At 45.6% G+C, this 22,983-nt stretch overlaps 1 protein-coding gene across 2 annotated transcripts in view; it reads left to right on the forward strand.

Moving 5' to 3' along the window:
* The first annotated feature begins 4,649 nt into the window (after positions 1 to 4,649).
* The window catches only part of plxna2 (plexin A2), a 109,938-nt gene continuing 91,604 nt past the window's right edge, over positions 4,650 to 22,983 (forward strand). Inside the window, exons 1-2 of one of the 2 annotated variants that reach the window (XM_049023443.1) lie at positions 4,650 to 5,008; positions 9,604 to 9,743. The gene's annotated coding sequence lies outside the window, so the exon portion shown is untranslated. The remainder of the gene's footprint in view (positions 5,009 to 9,603; positions 9,744 to 22,983) is intronic. The other variant, XM_049023442.1, reaches the window with a different exon arrangement.

The following is a 22,983-nucleotide window of genomic DNA, read 5'->3' on the forward strand; positions in this document are numbered from 1 at the left end:
GAACCTTTGCTGTGTATCAGCCTGAGGGCTGGCTTTGAAATCACAGGTTTAATCTAATCATATCCCCAACATGAGTTTTTACAGCTGGCTTTGCACATATGCGACATACCATAATTTTCCATACGGAGTTGCTCTTTAACATTATTCAAAACAAGAGTAATTAATTCCCTTCGTAATTAAAAGAACAGGTAGATGTTGTAGTTCAGTGTAGCTCTCTTGCAAACAATCATGTCGATGAATAAGTGTAAGACGCAGTTCTGTTCAATGATTCTCAGACAGAAAGATTGATTAAAAGGAATAGGGAAGAAAAATGCATAATGGAATATCGGGGCAAGGAAAGAGTCACAGCAACAGCTTTGGGAAACATAATTGTGAGACAGGGGGTGGTGTGGGGGGGGGGGTATCCTGGGGTGGTGTGGGGGGGGGGTATCCCAGGGTGGTGTGGGGGGGGGGTATCCCAGGGTGGGGTCGAATCATTCAGTTATTCAAGCCCACACTCTCGGGCATTCTTGGCCATTATTATTATTATTACTATTATTATTATTCCCATAATCATAAGAATAATAAGGACAGTAAAGCAATATGTCCAAGAGCTTAGGCTAAATTCCAGGAAGCACTTAACCACAAACAGTGTCACATGACCCCATGGCAGTGTCACGCTGCCACCCGGTTACTGGTGACAGGATTTCAGGGCGTTAGCGGAGGAGTGGGAGCCAATCAGAGCGCAGCGGCCGGGGTCACAGTGTCCAGAAATGCCGGTAGGGCGAGTGGCGAGTGGCAGCCACTGCATGGATCTCTGGGTCCCAGTGACCTTCGCCTGGATAAGCCGATTTTAAAGTGAACGCTTGGGTGGACAAAGACGGAGCGTGTCGGGAAGTCAGGGTGGCGGTGTAAACATCACTTAGTCCCGACGAGGGGCTTTAATGTGGAATTATTTTTTAAGCTTTATGAAGTGTTTGTAGTGGCTGAGAGGATCGAGGTGTTTCCTGACACCTCCAGAGCTGGGTGCTCAAATCCTGGTCCTACACTGTGGGTGAGAAATGCACAAGTTCTCCAGCTGTTGTGTGGGCTGCCTCTGGATCTCCTGCAACCCAAAGACAGGCAGTCAAGTGAATCGTCGTCTCTATGTTGCCCGTCCTGTGCATATGTGCCCCCTCTATTAGACTGGCATCCTGTTGATGGTATATTCCAGCCCTGTGTTTCCAGAAATAGACTTCCTGCTCCTCTCCGATGCTGCACTATATAAGCAGCGAGGGGTGGGGGGTGGTGAAGTATTTACTTTTACCATTGACAGATAGTTCCGGATTTTTGCAGTTTCCTGAAAAAAACGACAAAAATGTGATTGCAGTGAACTCATGTAAAAGGCCGAAAGTCTTACTGAATATGTATAAAAACAGATTTGCATTACATCAAGATTCATAATTAAATTCATTTGATTTTTGACCTTTACAGATTGAGAGTGTTTCTTTTTAAAAAAATTAAGCTCAAGAACCGACGTTAAATTTTTGATTTCTAATGCAGGCTGCTGAAATTTGCATTTTACCAACAGATGATTTTATTCCAAGATTAAGGAAAAGTTTTCATTAAGGAAAAAAAAACACAAATGTGAAAACACATAAATGGCATAATCTGATTCTCGCTATTCATTTATGGACAGCAATTGATGTTTTCTTGCATTATTTGAATTGTGCGGTCAATTGTTAATATATTGTCACATTTTTTAGCATATACTTACATATATTCGTTAATCTTCTATAACCATGTAGTCAGAGACAGACGCACGTCTGTCGCGGGGAACACAGACCATGCGCAGTTTAGAGATGCCAGGCAGAGAACATGCAAACTCCAAAGGTAGAAATTACACCCACAAGCCCATGTGTGTGAGGACCCTGTGCCCCCCTGAGCCACGCCTCCCGTTCAGAGCGTTCTTCTTTTCTGAGGGCAGACCCACAAACACGGAGTGCATTTCATGCTGAAAATGGCTCCAGAACCAGCTGTAGAATGGGAGGGGATGGAGGGAGCAGTGAAAGACATGCAGGCATTACGGCGGTAATGATCCTTACAGGGGCCGCAATGCAACGCGCCCCTGCACACTCTGGGCAGGCACCACGGCATGGCGGTGCGGGGCCCTGATAGACCGCAGCAGGGCACCTGTGTCTCCAGGGGCCTCGTTTGTTGCCAGGGAGACGCTGATCTTCTCGCCTCGCCGCGCGATCCCGCGGGGACCGGATTTAATATCAACTTTGATACGCCCTGGTGGAAAATTGTCATCCATGTTTTTTTTTTTTTTTATCCATGTGTTGCTGTTCCACGCCAACCCCCCCGGTGTAACTTATAGGGATAAAGACAAAACAACAGCTGATGAAATTATGTTGCTGTAAGGTTCCAAATGTACAGCTGCATCTCAAGTCCTGGCTCGTTACCTCGTTGGCCAGGCCGTTTTTCATGAGAGAGCTATGCTCTCTCTCCCCCCCCCCCCCCCCCCCAGTAGATCATCCTATTGTACAAACACCCTCGGGTGCAGTGTGGACTTACACTGGCAGACACAGGTGATTGGGGATGCGTGTCTGAGTATCTACCAGGCATGACTAACCTTGTCTTACAACTGAATTACATTCCACTGTAACAAATATCAGCTCTGTCCAACTCCAAGCCCAGAATAATTGAATCTGTCGGTCTATTTGATTATATCTACCTTTAAAGAACTGTCTCAGAGGCAGTGATACACAGCGCTGGTATGGAGGCCAACAGACTCACATCGCCGCTTGTACCGTCTCTCATTAAAGGGGTGCTCTAGCTGTGTCTGCTTCCCCACGGCAGGTAAAAAATAAAAAGGTCAGTGAAATGCACGATGCCTTTACCTGCTGATGCCAACTCACATAATCCAACGAGTTTTAGCTCCCGCCATTACAAAACCAAAACGGGGACCCCGTTAAATACCGCGGACAGACAAGTGTTAAGGCGATCTGACGGCTTTATCGCCCGTTTGAGATTAACTGGGAAGCTTTTTTGAACAAACATTAATTTATTAGGTCTGATTTCACCAAATGATATACGATAAATAGCAAGTCGAATATAAAACGAGTAGGTTTACGCGGTGTAACAGAATACCTAATTATAGCAATATTGTATCAATAATGGAACCGATTGTTGTTATTGTTGTTGTTATTATTATTGTTATAAGAAAGAAAGAAAGAAAGAAAGAAAGAAAGAAAGAAAGAAAGAAAGAAAGAAAGAAAGAAAGAAAGAAAGAAAAAGAATTTCTAAGTGAAAATACAGGCTAAAATTAGACCTCGTTGTAAGTCCTAATTTGGGAGTCATACAAGCTTTAGTTACACTCCATGATTGTTGTTGTGCTGTCTAACGCTGAACTACACAATCTCTGCTACACGCATCCCGGTTCATTTCGAACCGAATACAAAATGAGGATACAATTAAAGTGATATAGGTGTCATTATTAAATATAACCCATAGGTGTCACTATTTTATTTCATGCCTTTTATATTTCAACCGTTCACAACTGTCACGGTAATGCAATTTGAAACTTTATAGTACATCAGAAACTCGTGGTAACAACATATTTATATAATTTCCCTTTACCTTTTGATTTTTAATATGTCTTTCATTTTATTTGCATCTCAAAACAAAACGAGGCAGCATCCATCCACCTTATAACCGACTGTCTTGGTCAGGGTTATAGGAAGGGGCATATGGGTGCACATGAGTGTGTTTTAGAGAGGTTAGTTTAATCAGAGGTTTTCGGACTGTGTGAGAAAACCGGAATACCTGGAGGAAAGCCGCTTGATACGGGAAGAAAATTCCTATACACCGAAGTAACCTACGTGGGAGTTAAACGAAGGGATTGCCTTAAAAGTGCTTCTCAGGCATGTGATTAAGTTCTCTACTGGAGCGCATTCGGCGTAATTATTATGCTAATCAATTAATAGTAGAGCGAGAACTCTTATTTCTTTCATTCCGTTGAAGTCTAATAATTTCATGCAAATCGAAAAGAATGAGCATTTATTTTAAGACCCTTGACTGGTTACATAGTCCCCGCAAAAATACACAGGAAAAGAGCGACGCCCGAAGTACCAGCGCTGCTTAAAGCTTTTAACTGATACATTTATCTGCTGCAATAAGTTGAATTATTTGTTACGTAATCCTTTTAAAGAAATATGATTACTTTGTTTAAAAGAAACAAACTTAATCATTATTATTATCATTATTATTATTATTATTATTATTATTATTATTATTATTATTTCGTGCATTTAAGACTCCAGCTGATCTGGCTGTTATAGTGCTATAATCTATGTATCTTGAACAGCGAGCGTTTCTGTGCCGCGTTTCGGAGTCTTGAAATGCAAAGACTGAAGCAGCGCCCTGGTCTTCGGCCAAAATCCTTAGTGGGCAGATGTACCGTGTTTTGCATAATCAACCTTCGCGGTATCCAGTTTTATTATAAATAATAGTACTGTTTTTAAAAGGATACCGTACATGGCCTCTAGGTCTACTGAGGTTAAGCAAAGCAGAACATATTAAAATATACGACTCGGTTACGGGGCTGCAAAAGGGGGAGTGTGGGGTTTTGGGAGGGGGGGATTAGTGTGGGGGGCGTTTTAAATGAAGCTGCGTACGAGCAGCTGATACCTTCCTGCGAGGAGCTTCGTCTAACCATGGCAGGCTCATACTGAGACGTCGGATCGGCATAATGCGACGGGGAGAGAGACGGCTGTCGGCGGCGTGTTTGCAACCAGAACCGGAGAGAATACGGAGAGCAACGCTGTAAATGACTGGGAAGGAGAAAACCCGGCCGGCTTTACGTGCGTGCGAATGAATGGAGTTCAGGGAGGTTTCTTGTTGAACGCAGGAAGGGGCGCACCTGGGCAAGGCGAGTTTACCTCTACGGATCGTTTGTGAACGTGGATGTGAATTAGTGAACTGGGAAGTGAGGAGGAGAGACAGACGGGACCTCAGAAGGTGATCAAAGGGGACAACCCTTTTAGCGGTGAGTATCCAGCTTCGGGTTTCGAAGTTCAGTCATTTTCATGTTAGCGATTGACTGTCAAGGTGGGTAAATTTGGTGGGTACGTGTCCATTAACAGGATGCCCGTTGCTGGTAGATATAATTCACTCGCGTCGTTGTCGGGGTTTATTTAAGCATTATATGGTCTGCACTATAATGCCAGGTGCATAGACATCGATCGCAGTCAGAATGATTTCCCATGCACTTCATAAATATCCTTGGGTTAAAATGATAAGTATCGTTTCCACATAACACCCCGGCTTTCGAGTAAAGTGTAGCGTACAGGGACTTGCAGATGGGAGTTGCAGGCAATGGGCAGAAATGACTGGTCTGGATTTGTAAGAGCTTTGCCTGTCCGCTGTCTTTTAAACAACGTTTCGGTGACATGCCATCCGATCCCGGAGCCGCATACGGTCCGCCTTCGCAGCGCAAACGATGAACAATGAGCACTTAGAAACCCCTATTCTTATTACCCCTAGCATATATTTGACATTTACATTTCTCGTAGACGCGATCACAATACAATTAGATTAGGTACAGTCTGTGCTTGATGTTTTGTGTGCCATTTGCCACTATCTGATCCCATTAATATTATTAAAAAGTAAACCTAGTTATTGACATCTTACTATCTATCAGTATGCAGTGAAGTGCAAGTTGTGAATAGCGCGATACACTTTATATTTGCAGAATTTAAATCAATCATAATTTTTTTTCTCAATTAAGATTTTTCCAATGAGGTGTTTCAGTGAGGTGTTCTGGCTTTAGATCATTAGCCTTTTTGCGTTTCTACGCCGAAGGCTGTGAGATCGAGTCCCACACGTGCTTCTGCTCTTACGCCTTTGCCAGCGTTACGTCACCGTCGTTAGCTCCTGAAATGCCCGCGGCGCTTAACAAAACCAAAGTGAATCTTCTTCTGCAGACACACTTGTTAACACCATCCATCCAACCGGCACGGTGCGCATATCACCGTGAGGTCCACCGTCTGCTGTGCGATGGAAAAGCTTTTCCATTTATGAGCCTGAATTTCTGTGGTACCTGACACAGGGGTGTACAGCGCGCGCACACACAGCAGACACACAATCAAACCTCCCTTCAGCTGGTCACCCCCCATTGAATTATTACACCAAGATGCAGCGGTTTGACCGTAAAGAACTTAGGATAAGGAGGGAAAGTATTGTGTTAATTAACATGCTCCACAACAGATAGTGACAGCATTAAATTATCACATCCATTAAGCCTGTTATGCTAAACAAAGTGACTGGCAGATAAAACTGTGATGAAGTGCTATACCACCAGAAAAAAAATCAAGTCAGTTACCGGGGTTTTAATAAGGCAGGGGTATGTTCTTGGTTTCTCGTTTTTCCGAGCGGGGGGACCTTGGTGACGCACGGAGCGCCGACCGGGAGTCCGCGGCTGCCAAGGGCGCAGAAAAGGGTGATTTGCGCAGATACACATAAACCGTAGGCTACACGAACGAGTGGCAAAGTTAAAAAAAAGGAAGAAGAAGAACAGTGATTAAACTTTAATCGGCTCCTCTTTTTCTTTTTCCTTTTATCATCTTTTCCCCACGACATCTCCTTTCAAGGTTATGCGTTTTCATCCGCCTTTCCTCCAGATCCTTTGGGATCCGGAAAGGCTTACCTGCGTTACATTATCGTCCTGTTTATTGGAAAAAACACTCTCTTTTTACTCTTTTTTTCCCCCGCAAGAGAAATACAAAAAATACGCATGCATTAATCCAGGCTTATTAAAGTAACAACTGTTTCACGTCTTTAATTTTAATATCGATCAGGTATATCAAATCAGATTTATCTCGTTGCCTTCGTTGAAAATCAATAGCTTTCCGCTTAATGCGTAGCCTGACTACTCTCCATCCGTGTGTAAATCACATAGCTACTAGTGATTAAATGTTAGGTAGGCCGTTGTGAAGGGGCATCTTCTCCATTGCTGCATTTTGGTGTTCAGGCTGTTTAATCAATGTGGTAGATGGAACAAAGAGGAGCTAATGGCTTCTTGAATGACAATGACCACCTATAACTCACGTGTTGTTTATAATGTGTGTGTTTGGGGGGTGCTGACGAATGCTGAATTCCTCTTTCTCAGAGTGCACCTTTTGAGAGACATTTCTTCTACCAACTTCTGTTCCTAATCTGTCGGTTTAATGCTTTTCAACTTTAGCTGCTCCCCGCAGCTCAGATTGAGAGCAGGTAAAACAATCTGTGTGCTTAAAGGCTATTTCAGCCGTGCTGTTTTAATGTGGAGGAGGATGTAAAAATCTTGGTCTTATTTCTGAAAAGCTGTCATCCTCTCCCTGGTATAGATACCAGACTGAGGGCCAGTGAAATCGGTAGGTGCTGGGATCCAGTGATGTTTCCCCGAGCTGGTTTGAGGACGCTAAACTGCGCCATGCAGAGTACGCCAGCTTAAAATGAATGTTGTCAGAGGTTGAAATCAGCGGGGAATAATGAGGGCTTTACTCCCACGGTCACAGTGGGTGGCAAAATGGTGCGGCTCCTGTGGATTTGCCCCCCCCTCTTCATGTTGCACCATCTCATCTCTCCCCCCAGTGCTCGATGTCCTCTGCCACCCCTCCCAGAGTGAATTCAGCCTGATTCCAAGAACTAATTTCCTTGCTGATTAGGGCCAGCTGATAAGGACTTAGGCTGGCAAATCGGTAGCATTGGTGGAGCGTTCTGTAAAAACTGGCCACTGACCTGGCTGCAGCGTTAACCATCACTGCCAAAGCCCCAACCGTCCCCCCCCACCCCACTGAAGTGATTGCTCCGCGTGCAATCAAAGGCCATCCAATAGGCATGCTTCGTTGATTGCTCTTTATTTAGATACACTCACTTCTTAAAGGGGCTCAGTCTTAATCCCTTCGGTTTGTTCCTATAAGTTAATACGAAACCGCGTGATTTGTTTAGACGCGTGTTTGCATGCTTTCCTGGGGGCTCGGGAGATGCTTTCAGATAACACTGAGACTTGTCTGCTCTAACATGGTTACATTCCTGAACTTCATCCTTATCTCCATGTGGTTGGGGCAGGAATGAAACTGGTTCACTGGAAAGAGATGAAATGGTGTGGGTGCCACACCCCCCCCCCCCCACATGAATGACACCTCTTGTCTTACTCTGACCTCAAACCCCGAAGCAGCCTCTGAGGTTCCAGTTGGATATCAGCACGGGCTAGGAGGTGCTCAGCTCTAACGAGCCTGCATGAAAGATTACTAACCTGCTTTTTCTAAAAGGAACAAATGCATTCAGTAGCCTTTTTCAACCAAAGACACCCACCCACGCCCCCACCCCCCCCAGGGATTCCTCCCCCTGGATATGGTTCTTCTTCCATCTTCTTCTTTAAACGCCCAGTGTCCTAGTTGCAGGTTGGAAACACCATTGTTCATTTTCTGTCCTGTACTACTCAACTTGGAGGGGGTGGCTGTCATGGGGACTGGATAACCAGGGTCGCTATTTCGGACCCTTTCTTGTGTGTGCATTCGTTCTTGGGTCTTTATTGTGTAACTTCACATCTGATTATTTGTTTGACACATTCACGTTGGGCAGCGTGTGACCTGATAACGATGTGTCATCAGAGCGACAGGCCACATCTAAATACGCAAGCTGATCAAATGTGCAGCGGTCTGGCTGCCCGACCGTTGGTGAGCTTGAGGTGATAAAGATACTTGGGGGCGATGAAGGTGTCAGCCCAAGCTGAAGCTCCTCATGTTCGGTCATGTTCTTGTCAGGGGACGATTAGCTCAGATCTCCAGTCAATGATGATGCAGAGCACGCTGGCGAGCTGAGTTACTTGATGAGCCACAGGATGACCTGAAATGCTCTTTGAAAATGTCAGACGGCACTTTAGAATTAAATTAGTTAGCAGCTCTCATTCGACTGATTAACAGCCTAAATTGAGAGTTTTAAGCCAAATCTCTAGCTTTCCCCTGTAGTTTGGGTTATTTGTCCGCGTTTATGTCCTAGAACGTATATCAGCTTTCTGTTTCCTTTCATTAATATTCCCATCTGAAACACTAACACTTTTTTCCAGCCCATGCCCTCCCTTTTTTAATAACAGCGTTTATGGTGTTTAACAATCCCGCATAGCAATGAAAATTAGCCGGAAACCCCCCGGGAATTCATACACACTGGTATTTGTCCTTGACAGGCAGCTCTCTACCGTTACCATTAAATCGATTATACTTGTTCTCAGCCAGTTCTCAAACTGAATGAGGTCATTTTTGTGCGGTACGTTAAGTGGTGAAATAGTTTCTCTTCTATTGACAGTGAAATATTCTTAGTAGTAATGTTCACTATGCAACTAGGACATTAAGCAATAAATTTAAATGATCTCCTGGGAGGGGGTCATTATTAACAGGTAGAGAGCCTTGCTTGGGCTTTGAGCCGCGCTGATCTCTGAATTTGAACCCAACCTTGAGAATCATCGTGCATTTCAGTTTTGTAATAGTTACTACTTGCTTATTAAATGTGCTGTCGGAACGTTTTATGTAGCTGGACACTTACTTTGTGTTTTGTGTGTGTAGCTCTGATTGGCATGGTGTGTGTGTGTGTGTGTCCGGTCAGGATGGCAAACAGAAGTGCCATGACATGTGGCAGGGCAGGAAACGGGCACCTTCTTCGGAAGACAGAGTAGGTGGTGACAGCAAACGACAGCTGAACGTGGAAGGAAAACTGCAGGAACTAAAACAGACAGGATGGAGACGGTAAAGCTTCTCTTTATATGGGTTGTAATGCATGGACTCATTCCAGGTTTCCGGAGGGCGGGGGGGTTGGACAAAATCATGCACCAATTTGTGCACGTTGCGGGGAATGAGGGACAGGTGGAATTAATCAGCAAATCCTGGTCACCTGCCCTTCCCTTATGACGAAGCCACACCTCCCTCTTATCCCCCGACGTTTGGTTGCTGACAGCATGATACACATAAAACCTGCGTATATATGGGGAAAAAGCTGCTAGAGAAGATTAAAATCTGGCCCCATTTAAGCAGCACAGAACATGGGAAGGTGAGAACTCAATGAACATGCGTTGAACATCACAGCATGTTGGGATTACAATAAGATATGGTCTCTTTTTTTCCCAGAATTTGCTGGGTTGGTTCTCTGGTTGATACAGAGAAGCTCTGGCATGAGGAGAAACAGCTGTCATGGAGGGGAGGGGAATGGGGTTAAAAGGTCTTGGGTTGCCTTGACAGACGTATCTGAAATGGTTGGTTTTCCGTGTTCCAGTTTAAGACCCCGCATGCTCTCTCTCTGGTCAGTAACCATGAAGCTTCCGAAGTCAAGCTGGCCTCTCTCTCCGCAGCTTTGCTGGGGAAAAGGTTTGCGGCCGAATTTGACCATCGAGACAGTCAGTCCATCCATCTGGAACAGCTTCGAAAGCAAAGCGATGGTGATACCGTGGCAACAGACACGCGGAGCCATGGGACGTCTCGAATTAGACTTTAAACCAGAACGTCGTCGTCGACGACAATTCCCACGGGATGACGTATAGTGAAAGGCAACTGGGTCGAATCTGGACCAAAACCCATGTTACTAAAGGGGATTCTCCAGGTTCTTTAAGGTTCCGCATTGATGTGATGAAACGCACGTGGAATGAGGTCATTAAGTCTTCATAGTGGGTGAAATTTGAGCAAAACATTCCATGCAGCTAATCAGGCAGCATTTGCTGAAGAAGAAGTATTTTGCTTTTCTATCTGTGTAACCGTATGTCCAGTAGGTTCGTGGTGATTTACAGCCTCTGGTCAGAATTCCTTTACTGTGATTCTATGTTCCCCCATGCTACTGGGGCCACAGGTGAAACTTGCCCCAGCTGAAAGCTGATTGGCCTCAAGAGTGCCCTCTCCCCATCACTCACAGACTCAAAACATATCATTGGCTGATGATACGTTTGGCCTCTCTGTATGGCTCATAGCCCCTCTTATTCCCCCACCTTAGAAAATCCTAGAATCAGCCCTGGTGAGAATAGATATCCACTGGTTATTCTTTGAGTTCTTCATTAAGAATGCGATGTGGCGTAAACTGCGCCATGTGAATGGAGTTTGATAGGATGCACAGGAGGAGGACTCTTAATCTTATGAATCCGCCGGCTTCCGGACTGCCTGCTTAGCTGCAATCCTCGAGATGGCTAGGCCCTTATCCGTGGAGATATCTCCCATCGCCTACGGGGGGGGCGGGGGGGGGACATCAGTCCTGACACATACAGCGTCGGTAGCTGAGAAAGCCTACAGATAAGGGTGCAGAATCATCCCAGAGAGAGGGGGAGATAACGGACTTCTTCAGACAAGCACTGAAAATTGATGCAGCCGCATAGTCCTCCAACTCCTGAACAAGCCCACATGGACACAACAGCGTACAACAAAACAGGCGGAACTGGACTGTGATTAAAAGCGAATCGCGAAATCCCGACAGAAGCAAAGGCAGGTTTGTCTCAGTGAGGATGGCATGCTGAATGGGGTAGGGGTGGGGGCGCAGGCTCAGAATGAGCGACAGGACAAGGCCCCCATCCACCTCGCCGGAGCACGTCACCCTGTAAACACCGACAGCCTTGCTGTGAGGCTGGACTGCCATCTCAGTGGAGACTTTCTTTGTTTTGTCCTGGACTTAGAGTGTCAAGCAACATTCTGAGTCTCAAAGAAGGCTGTTAAATAATAGAAAAAATGTAAACTATCCCTTGGGAGGGGGGGGGGGGGTACATTCCTGCACACTGACTCTCTTACTGCTCGGGTGCAAAATCCTTGGCCTTGCAGTTAAATATTCATGAGCGCTAGTTGCAGATTACAACTATTTTAAGTGTTGGCATGGCTGATGAATATTCAGTATGTTCCTGCTATCACCAGAGATTTGAATGGTGCGGCTCCCAAGTCTTACCAGCTGCCAGAAACAGTCAGGTGTTTGTGCTTGAGTGGGTCGCGGCGTTACCGTGGCGCCTGGCTTTGAAGTGCACATGGCCTTGTGTATATGAGGCTCGCTCCCGTCGAGGTAAACAGAACCATCTATGCTATGGTTATCAGCCACATTACCATCTGAACAGAATAACAGTACAGGCAGCTCTTAGCAGTGGAAGCCGTTGCTCGAGCCACTTATACATGTCAGTCTTTCATAAGGAAGCCCGGTGGAGATCCTCAGGCCCCCAGTGAGGGCGGCAGAATTGAAAGCCTTGTTAAAAAGGTGACTAATTGTGTTTATCTCGGCTTCACCATGATTGCTGCGTTTTACAGCCACGCTTCTGTTTCTGATGCACAGTGGCTGCCGTGTTGTGAACGGTGATGGTGTTTCCCAGTCGACTTAATGGTTTAAGGCCTTTTATGTTTCTATTTATTGATACTTAAAAAAAAAAAAAAAAAAATCCGAACTATGAAGTTTCATTATATAGTAAAGCTTTAGGTCAGGTAAAGAGGATGGAGAAGGTTTTATTATTATGTTTTATTTATTTCGGTAGATTAATGAGAGACACTTGCATAACAGAATCCGTAGCTGTGGAATTTCTCCACAGCTTCCGGATGCTTGTGATTTGACATGAAGCCGATGTGGATATAGTCATCTTCAATTATCGGGGAGCAATGAATAATCAAACGGTGATATCATTCATAATTTGGAGTCCAGCAGTATTGTGGGTCAGAACTAGCAAATTAAGTGGGGGCAGTTTTCCTGAGGACTTCACTATCGGCCTGAGATATTGATTTAAGCAATCAGAAGGAGTGCCCCCCCCCACCAAAGATTCGAGCTAGGGGCAGACATTCACGGAAACATTAATTTTATTTATCGTGAAACCCAGTTAGGTACAGTCGTGTTCGACTTGTGCCGTGTACAGAGCTGTAGTGCTGGACATTACACCTCCTGTTTGTTCAATCCCTTCAATACAGTTCCCAGTGCTCATGTGGCAATATTAGATCTGAAGGCCCCTATAATTTTCCAGTGGTCCCCTCCCGTTTCTCGTTGTCATTTTCTCTCCCCGCTTCAAACAGGGCTTCAGACGATGAAAGAAAGTCACTTGTGTTCCAGAGGGCTCAGTCCTGAAATGCTTCCGACCTGCTCAGCCACCCCCACCCCCTCCAGCCCCCCCCCCCCCCCAGCACCTTCCTCCGCCTGTGAGAGCATCCGTCCCGCACAGGGGACACGCCACTAAAAAGGTTCTTCGGTGCTGTCTGGCAGCCAGGGAGAAATGCCAGTGTTGCGTCACTGGAAATGCATCTTTAATAAAAAAATTAGGTTTTATAAACAGCGACCTTCAGCCGCGATCACTGTCGAAGCTTTTCATGGCAAGGCCAAGTCAAGGGGGCCCAAGGATCAGGTTCTAGGACTTCCTGTTAGTCAAGATTCAAGAGATTTATTTGCCATTTGTAAATGCACAGACAGCATAGATGCATGGGAATTTTCCGTACAAAGCTCTTAGCGTCAGCAGTAAAAGAGAGAAATAATTAAAAATCAAGATAAATGATAGGAATACAAAATAAATAGTTATGAGACACTGAATTGCAATAACATACCCACCAGTCACCCACCAGAGTATTGCTAAGTCTGTGCCTTTTGTCAAAAACCTGAAAAACAGATGTGACCTGAAGTCTTAGCCTTTGTACTCTTAGGAGATCATGTCAGGTTTGGAATTGCCTTTTCTCTGCTTCTGACGGGACTGTCTGGTAGAATTTGAGGGTCTTTGCGCACCCCGACCGCCAAGGCACTTCTCTGACTGAAGGTCCTTTAGCAGGCATACCTCGCTTGTCGTTCTCCTCGTTTGACTCCCCCCACCCTGAACCACTGCCGACTGGTCATAGTCACACCAGTCAGCCGGCGTTTAAGGAAACCAGCATTCGCCCGACGGGCGGTCTGCCGTGACAGGTTGCACTGTCATGCTACAGAAGATTGCGTTAGCGGTGACACAAGCTGCCGTATTCCTCACTCGTCCCTCCACCGCCCCTCCAGATGGCTCCCCGTGTCAGTTGAGGGGAAAAAAATGTGGAACCATCCACCTTTTTCCCTCCCTCTCACGTCTGCCAGTACAGACACTAATTTTAACCTCCTTTCACACTGGGAATACCTCTCACGGGTCGCCCTCTTTGAGTCAAGGTTGGGGGAGAGGACTGGCTTTGTAGCTGGCCTGGCTGCACCAGAATTGGAATCATACGGAATGACAGGAGGCAGCCATTACCCTCGGGGCCGTAAAAGGTGCAGCTGGTTGGTAGCTGCGTGGTGGCCAGTCTATGGAAGGAATTACATTACGCCATTTAGAACACTGATGCACAGTCATGCCAACCAGGGCTAATCCGATGACCCTCTGTCAAGGCTCTGCTTGTACGATGAACTGCCTATAAGGCTGAGCAGGAATCATTAACGACTTGCACAGTTCCACGTGTTCGCTACATTACGTTAGCGTGTCTTAGCATATGCTTTAGTCATTTAGATGTTAACTGCTTGCCCTCAGCCTCCTGTAATTTGACATACCTGTCATCCATTTTTATCCTAAAAATCCAGTGGAGAAAAAGTCATTTTTGCTCCTTTCCTGGTCCTGCATTATTTTTCTTTGAGCTAATTTGCAGCGACGTGGACGTCCGAAATAAGCTAATAGTCGCTGCCCGAGATCGGTAGCAGGGGAGCGCAAATGAAGGCCAGGTCTGCCATCATGAATGTCGCTGTGGGGGGGGGGGGGGGGGTCTTGGCTCCCTGGACACTGCACCCCAGGGAGACACACGTATCCTTGTTTGTTCGGTGCTAATTTGTTTTTGCTCACCTTAGATGTAGGTTTAGCCACCTCTGGAGCAATGCAGAATGTTTACAGATGGGTTTCGCCTTCATGAACCTGGGCTTAGCTAGCCCTGCACTTTGATTCCTCCTGATCTAGGGAAGTGGCTCCTCTGGGCCAGTATTTGGGCCGGTGCTCTGCGTCTCCGTTGACCAGTTCCTTGGTTCCTCTGATTCTCCTGGTACTGGTCAATGGCCAGCATTCCACTGGGCCATAGAGCCCCAGGGGTAGAATTACCATCTATCCTATACAGGCAGTGCCCAGGTTATGAACAAGATCCATTCCCTAATCTGTCTTTAAGTCATAATATTGATAACAGTAATACAGTAATATTAAAAGTAACTTCACGTGGCAATGCAACCGATGAACAGCTGAAGCTACACGTTATCACGAGTGTCACGAAGTAGTGTTTGCATTCCTTATTACTAACCATTGTATTTCATCTGATTTTTTTATATAATAGGCTGGAAGTTAAGTATGAATCGTTCATAAGTTTCTTAACCTGGCAAATGCCTTTATTATCTTCTCATTGCAAAAGAAGAAGCAGCGAGGATGAATACATGGAATTTGTTCCATATTTTAGTACATATTTTGTGCCTCATTTGCAAATGTTACTGTGCCCCCCATAACTACTTCCCTGCGTTTTACTACACCTGTACTGTGGCTCCTGCCAGACCAGTACCCACCCACTTTGCTTGGAAAAGGTAAAACCAAGTCCAATGGGCTAGAGATCCGACTGAGGAGTGGCAGCCGACTGGATCGTGTGTTGGTCCCCAAGGTCCCCATAGGCCTGTCCCAGTGCCTTGTTTCCTCTTCATGCATGAGCCTGCTTTTTCTCCATAAATTATTTTCAGATTTTTAAATTGTTTACAGGATATCTAAAAGATTTATGAATCTGGGAAATAATTTACATATGTTTCAAGATGTCCAGCCATATAAAAAAATATCAAACCGAAATTACTTTCAAAGATCACTGAATGCTAAGTTGTTTGCTGTGTGTCAGACTGAAATTTGTTATTCACTAAATAATTTATAGGCAGCTTAATCACAATTTAAACATCTTTAAATCAAAAAAAGTCAAGCAAACGGGAAAGCATTACATATTCATTAGATGGCTTATTGAAATAACATTTTGAGATCAGAATTGATTAAAAACATCCGTAAATGATTGTGTTGACACATCTTGTGGGCGGGTTTCCTAAAGCACCTTTCTGTGGGGAGGTGGGGTGGTGGTGGGGGGGGGGGGATTTCTGCACATTCTCCACCATCCCAGCACCTCAGCTCAGTTACTGCGAGCGACGCGTCTCCATGACAGTGTTCTCATCATACGGCAGAAGGAAACGTGAGTGGCTTGCCAACAGCATCGATCGATTTTTTTTTTTTTTTTGAGTCACCAGCCTCCCTTTCCTGCTCGGGGAGGAGGCGGTCATTTGCTTGCAGGCAGGAAGGCTGCTTCCAGCCCTGTTCCTGCCCTCGACTTGGCCCATCTACACGGAAAGTACCGGAAATTGTATTTGCTAATCTCATGGTCGGTCTTACTAGGGCAGAACTGAACAGGCCACTGCCATTGGTCACCTTCACATATATAAGAAGCACACTGGACTGGTCATTCCACACTGCCGGTAAGAATCGGGAGTTATGCAGGAATCCAAATATTATACACGCTAATTAAAAAATTATTTCACCCTGGAAATGGGGTGCCTAGTGTCACCCAGTGTCTAAAATCCTTTCTTTTCTCCCTCCCTTCATTTTACTTTCCAAAGCTGGGCGAATGCTTTCATTTATCTGCTGTGTTGCTGATCTCATCCAGTTTGCTGTTTTTGAAAGAGGTCTTGTAACGTTGCCACCTCTTTCCTTTGACGGACAATGATTGATCCAGGACGGTGGCTCTTGGCTGGTTGCGAAACCCTAATTCCACTACTTTTGTTGGTCACAAATAATGTAACTAATTACCTTTTTAAATGAATGTAATTAAAAGTACTGCGATTTAAATAGGCTTGTTATTTGTTGCTTTTGCCTTGTGTGAAAATATTAATGGACAAATGCAGCCCATTCTCATAATTTCCTCTTTATGACCTAACAACATCCCACCTCATGGTGGCATGATTTATGGATAATACTATAGGTACAGAGACAAATCAAATTTGACATCTGTATTGTCTTGCACTGTCACAGCAGCAACACTAAAATAACAGAACTACGCATATTCATTAATAAGAGAATGGTAGTAATGCTAAAGTTACTTTCCTCAGTAACCAATAAGTTTAAGTGAATTAACTAGTATCTGTAACGAATTACTAATTTTCAGTAGCTTGCACAATTCTGGTGGTGTAGATATTAGAAAAGTGGCTTGAAATGCTAATAAACGAATAGCAACCACTGTTAGAGGCAGCTAATCTGGCAAAAGGGCAGATAATTCTGATCAAGCATTTGTGACTGGGTGAAACTGTTGTCTGGGTAACAGGGTCAGTTGACAAGCATGGCTTTTACTGGCATGATGTTTAAAACAGTGTGACTGACTTACCAATAGATGGCACAATTGAAAATGGTGTGTTTTTCATTATTTTACAGAGTTGATGTGTCCCTGGGTCAACAAGGGAGGGGCTTGCATTTCTCTTCTTTAACCAATCACAGTCATCCCTGTCCCTCAGTCTCTCTCCCTATCTCCCTGTCTCTCTGCCTTTCCCTCTGTCTCTCTCCCTGTCCCTCTCTCACCATCCCTGTCCCCCTGTCTCTCTCCTTGTCCATCTGTCTCCATCGCTATCCCTCTGTCTCCATCCCTGTCCCTCTGTCTCCATCCCTGTCCCTTTCTCTCCGTCCCTGTCCCTCTCTCTCTATCCCTGTCCCCCTGTCTCTCTCCTTGTCCCTCTCTCTCTCCATCCCTGTCCCTTTGTCTCTCTCCTTGTCCCCCTGTCTCCATCCCTGTCCCCCTGTCTCTCTCCTTGTCCCTATCTCTCCATCCCTATCCCTCTCTCACCATCCCTGTCCCTCTCTCTCCATCCCTATCCCTCTCTCATCATCCCTATCCCTCTCTCCATCCCTATCCCTCTGTCTCTCTCCTTGTCCCCCTGTCTCTCTCCTTGTCCCTATCTCTCCATCCCTATACCTCTCTCACCATCCCTATCCCTTCCTCCATCCCTATCCCTCTGTCTCTCTCCTTGTCCCTCTCTCTCCATCCCTTTACCTCTGTCTCTCTCCTTGTCCCTCTGTCTCCATCCCTGTCCCTCTCTCCATCCCTGTCCCTCTCTCTCCATCTCTTTACCTCTGTCTCTCTCCTTGTCCCTCTCTCCATCCCTGTCCCTCTCTCTCCATCCCTATCCCTCTCTCTCCATCCCTATCCCCCTGTCTCTCTCCCTGTCCCCCTGTCTCTCTCCCTGTCCCCCTGTTTCTCCATCAGCTTATATATGTACTATTTTTAATTGTCGGTCTCTGAGGTTTTACCCATGATTCACCTCCTGCCAAAATTCCATGTCCCCATGTCCATGTCTTTAGGATAATATTCCACTAATCATATTAACTTTCTTGGAAGCTTCTGGGATTCCTCCGGTGCCCTCTCGGGGTGTGTCTCTCTCCTGTTTTTAGCCTTCCGCATGCAGCGATCCCCTGTCACTTCCTGTTTTTGAATTCCTCAAATTCAGATGGGTGGGTCAGTGTGAGGTCACCAGTAGCTGCACCAATGCGTGACCCCTTGCACAACGTTCTGTGACTGCTTTGCACGGAAATCAAAAAATACCAAATAGTCTTGTATTTTGTTTGGTTACTTATGGTTAAGGTTACGACTGGGTAGGGCTTAAGGGTGTCATAGTTGGGTTTGGGGTTTTTCCCAAAGAAATGAATGGATGGTAGATATACACACAGTGCTGTGCGAAACTCTTAGGCGTCCAAAAAAATGTTTAAAGCGGTTTATCTGGGTAGGAAGTGTATTTTGGCTTAGAACAAAAAACACAATTTAACCTTAGAACACGTGCAAATTAAGAGTGACACAATAAAAACTAGTAATAATTTCTTCTGTTTTCTAAAAAGTTACTGATATCTAGTTGGATGGCTAGATGAACACCGCTTCAGTTCCCAAACTTCTCCTCAGGGGCACCTCAGCTGTTCCATGATTTTGTTACATTTCACCGACAGCTCAATTAAATAATTAAATATATTGGTTTAAAAAGTCAGTGACAGATTGACTAGCTGTATGAGGTGTGCTAGTGGCCAAGTCAAAAAATACATGGCTGCACTGGACGGTCGCTGCAAATACTAGGATGATTTTAGCAGAGGTTCTGAAATGGCTAAGCTGACACACTTTGACAGGCATAATATCATAGTTTTACACCAATATGAGGATAATCTAAACATCATTTGCTTTGCCTGCCTAAGACTTTTGCACAGTACTGTATATAATTACAAAGCTACAAACCTGTGTGTGTGTCTGTCTGTCTGTGCAATTTTGCGATACATTGCTACGTGCAATTTGATGTGTGTGTGTGTGTGTGTGTGTGTGTGTGTGTGAGTCACTCCCCAGGAGTGAGGAGTAAAATGGTCCTCTGGGAGGGAGCTGCTGTGACGGCAGTTTGGAGCTACAGTCTTCACAACAGGAGACTCGCATTTTAGGAGACCAAGTCCCTCTTCTCATAATCCTGCTAATGTTTTTGGACAGATAATTTGGATTTGTTAAAAGAAGCTGAATTTATAAATGCATTTAATTTTATTTTCAGCTCCTTGACGCATCTAGGAGCCAGAGTGTGAGCAGATCAGGCCAGCAGGTGGATGGGATTAAATGAGGCGGCAGAGACACGGGCGAGGGGAAGGGGAGCCGCCATGTGCTCGCTGGTTGCCTGGTGACGTCCCCCTCTGCCGCTCAGAGCTGCAGGGGTTTGTCTCTTTTCAAAGAGATTTCGGGCCCGGAGGGATTCCCGCAGATAATCCCCAGGTCACAAGCAGAAGTCAGTCTCTACTCCATGGAGGAATCATTTCTTTTTGTTCCTCCATTTTTTATCTCATTCTGGACCTGCTAATCATCTCATGTTTGACTCTCCCTGGGGCTGGACAGTGAATAGAAGCCTTTGACGCTCGATGGGAGGGAACAGGGACTTAACCAAACAGTTGGGGTGAAGGAAAATATGCATTGTGACTTTGGCACAAGGGAAACAAGCAAGAAGATAACAGATGTTGGGTCTTCTGAAGGGCTCCAACTAGGATCAAGTAACAAGGTCTGGGTGTGTTGTCTAGAACCCAAAGGACATGAGGACAGTTTTTAGATCAGCGATCCAGGGCGCCCCCTGCTTAAGGCCTGCGATAGGCTCCAGGCCCCACTTTGACTATGACCAAAATAAACAGTTAGACCAGTGCTTCCCAGTCCAGTCCTCGGGCACCCACAGTCAGCCCATGTTTTTGCTCTCTCCGAGTTCCATGCCAGACAGAGATGAGAGCAAAAATGTGGACTGTCTGCGGGTCCCCAAGGACTGGATTGGGAAACACTGAGTTAGAAGACAGATAGGTGAATATTGTTCAGTAATTTACATTTATGCATTGCTGATGCGGGATGAGAACTCGTCTCCTTGTTTGGCTCGACGGCAGCTCTCTCCTTCTTCGCCATGGCAACTCAGTCCTGCATGGAGGCTCATAGGAGCAGTTTAAATGAAAATGAAACCTGCGCTCCAGAGGTTCTGGAAAAAAATTGAGCTGCGGGTGTTTTGCTGCAGCTGCAGGGTCATGCTGTGGCTGGGGTTCAGTCCCGACGAGGCCTCATGTGTTGCTGTCAGTCGTTTCTCCTTCACTCCACCTCAGTCTCAGCTTAATCGGTTGCCTCAGCTTACGCCCCCCCCCCCCCCCACCACCCCCACCCCCAGAGTGCTCCATTAATTCCCAAAAAAAGTGTGTCTCGAGAGATCCAGTCGACGTTCCAACATGGTTGACCCCTACATCTTACTGTGAAAGCCCTCCCAGTTAATCCACAATGCCACACAACACCAGGAAGACGTGGCTTCATTCTTAGCCCTGTCAGACCTTATTAACCCCAGGTTGGGAGCAAAGGCATGCAGTGCTGGACATTGTTTCTCCTGTGGTGATGCACAACTCCATATTTGAAGGGGAGAAGTACAGCCGTGTTTTTGAAGGAGTTGCTGTGACAGAATGGTAGATAGATAGATAGATATAGATAGATATAGATAGATATAGATAGATATAGATAGATATAGATAGATATAGATAGATAGATTACTTTTGGTTAAGGTTAAAGCTGGGTAGGGGTTAAGGGTGTCGTGATTGGGATTAAGGTTTTTCCCATAAAAATGAATGCGTGCTCCAAAGATATAATATATAACAAAGATATAATTACAGACCTGTGTGTGTGTGTGGGTCAGTGTGATGGACTGGCATCCTGTCCTGTCATCCTGTGTGTTCCCCCTGCCTCATGCCCATTTTCTCCTGGGACAGGTTCCATGCTTACCATAACCCCGTACTGAATCTGTTGGATGCATGGATGGATGGACAAGAGTCACCTGAAACAGTTTATCTATGCACCTCAGTAAATAAAGGGGTTTTGTCTAGATGGGCAGTTCTCATTAAAACGGGAGGTTTCACTTCGCTGAACGGTTGGGAATCACATCTGAAAATGCGGAAAAGAGCATTGCTGGGAAAACATCATGGAGGTAACAGATTGTTTGTCTGTGCTTTGGACTATTTGGTAATTAAATTTTGTAATTGATAAAACCACACCTTTAGTAAACTCCCTGGGGCTCCTGTTTTGGGGGACTGAAGTCTCTGTTAAAAACCCCCCGCCCCTTAGAAAAGCATTTGTGCCCCCCCCCCCCCCCCCTTCACAAATGGCTTCTCCGGGGACCAGTTTATACAGTAGCATATCTCCCCCTGGGCTAACAGCACAAAGGGGTCTGATAGCTTAATATAAGAGGCCATGTTTTTACCACCTTCCTGATCAATATCTCTAACCCTTGAGTTAATGAAGGCTTGCTTGCGATGAACTATCTGCTTAGGTGCTTTTGTGGTTCATCAAGAGGTAAACCTGAAAGGAGTCCCTCAGTCAGCATACCTTGTGTGCCGCTTTTCCATCCACTAAGGCAAAGCAGGGGGGCTAGGCCTCAAAATAGTGTGTCTGAGTGTCCAGACGGACAGGTGGCCCGAGGGTGTTGTAAGATGGGCAATCCCACAACGAGTGATCCTGTGATGAGCAAACTCCGCGACAGCAGATTCCGTGACAAGCGACTCTGCATGTGTTACATCACTTTCTGCTCTCGGAGCGTCCACATCCGGCTCAGAATCAGCCAAGTCATGACACAGCTAGGTGAATACAGTAAGTAAACACAATGCCTCCGGCAGGATGTAAACCAAGACGCTACTGGGAGTGAGCCCAGAGCTTTGAGCATGATGACACCTCTTACCCTCAAGGCATGAATAGACCTTCATTGTACCCCACCGACCTTAGACGCATGTTCTTCTTCCCTTAAGGGAGCATTCCCATAATCCTTCACTTTTTTTTTTGGTGTCGGGGGTTTCTTAGCATTGACTTCAAAAGGCAGCTGCATAGTTTATTTTGCTTTTGAAAAGGTGATACAGTTGATCCTATGATCTTAGCCTTTAATTAGAGTATGTCAGGGTACGACACTTAGATGCTGAAGCGGGGCCTTCAACCAGAGTTAGAGGCTCACAGGGGCACCCTCTAGCCACTCACATGGTTGTTCTGTATTGATGTCCTTCTTCTGCCACGATCCGCCCACGTACTCCTGGGTGAAACCACAGTCACATAAACTGCATGGCTCTTGTGAATGGAGCAAGTCCGCTGACCGTCTGCAAGCACGATAGTGTGGGAACAGACGGGAACAGAGTTCTGACGTGTTGCTGAGACTCAGATCTGCTTCCTAGTTGAGGGAAAGGAAAAGGAATAGCATGGTTCCTTAGTTCTAAGCCATGAGAAACTGAACCTAGTGATTTGACAGGAAATAGCATTCCATATGTGTAAAGGCTGTGGGCTGAGGGACAGAACTAAACCACGGTCATTTCTCCTTGATCTCATACATTCTTCATCCAGATTAGCTCTGCAGCGCAACAAAAATATTTCGGCGACATTTAAAAGCATCTGGTGAAATCTCAGCGAAATGGTTTGAAGGCGAGTGTGACTTTGCAAATTATTTCATGGTTGCTGGACTCTTTGAAGTGCTTCCTCTGGAAAAGACATTCTTTCGAAACTTCCTGCCATTGTC

The sequence above is a fragment of the Brienomyrus brachyistius genome, chromosome 8, assembly GCF_023856365.1.
Source record: "Brienomyrus brachyistius isolate T26 chromosome 8, BBRACH_0.4, whole genome shotgun sequence".
NCBI classification, from domain to species: domain Eukaryota; kingdom Metazoa; phylum Chordata; class Actinopteri; order Osteoglossiformes; family Mormyridae; genus Brienomyrus; species Brienomyrus brachyistius.